Source organism: Denticeps clupeoides, chromosome 19 (genome assembly GCF_900700375.1).
Source record: "Denticeps clupeoides chromosome 19, fDenClu1.1, whole genome shotgun sequence".
NCBI classification, from domain to species: Eukaryota; Metazoa; Chordata; class Actinopteri; order Clupeiformes; family Denticipitidae; genus Denticeps; species Denticeps clupeoides.
In genome coordinates, this window is record NC_041725.1 from 11,216,144 (window position 1) to 11,216,682 (window position 539).

The window sequence follows — 539 nt, forward strand, 5'->3', positions numbered from 1 at the left end:
CTAGACACTGAATGTCTACAAATGTCAACTAAACACCTACCTCTTTCAGAAGTCCTTGGTTTAGTGCTGTAGATTTTTTAATTCTGCTCCATTGTCTGAATGAATTTACTGACCGGTACTTCAAAGCACTTATGTAATTGGCTCTGGATAAGGGTGCCTGTCAAAGGCCATAAATGTACATGAAAATGTACATTCTGACAGACCGATAAAATTACAACAGACAGCTAACATTAACAGGCTAGTTTAACTTCTGACACAGCAGCCTTTCAAACTTTAGACATTATATTTCACTGTTAATAATTTCACTGTTAATAACATTTCTAATACTAACGTTACACATAATTTAACCTTTAGATTACAGCTTATCCTGAAAAACATAAATTTTAAGTGAGAAATTCCACAAATGTGGTTAGTTAGCCAGATGCTAGTTACTACCTTGTCAGAAATACAGTTTCAAATATTTTGCTCTTGGTCAATTTGAAATAAAAAGTAAAAATTAAATAACAAATAACAAAAATGTCAATTGAATCACTCCCATG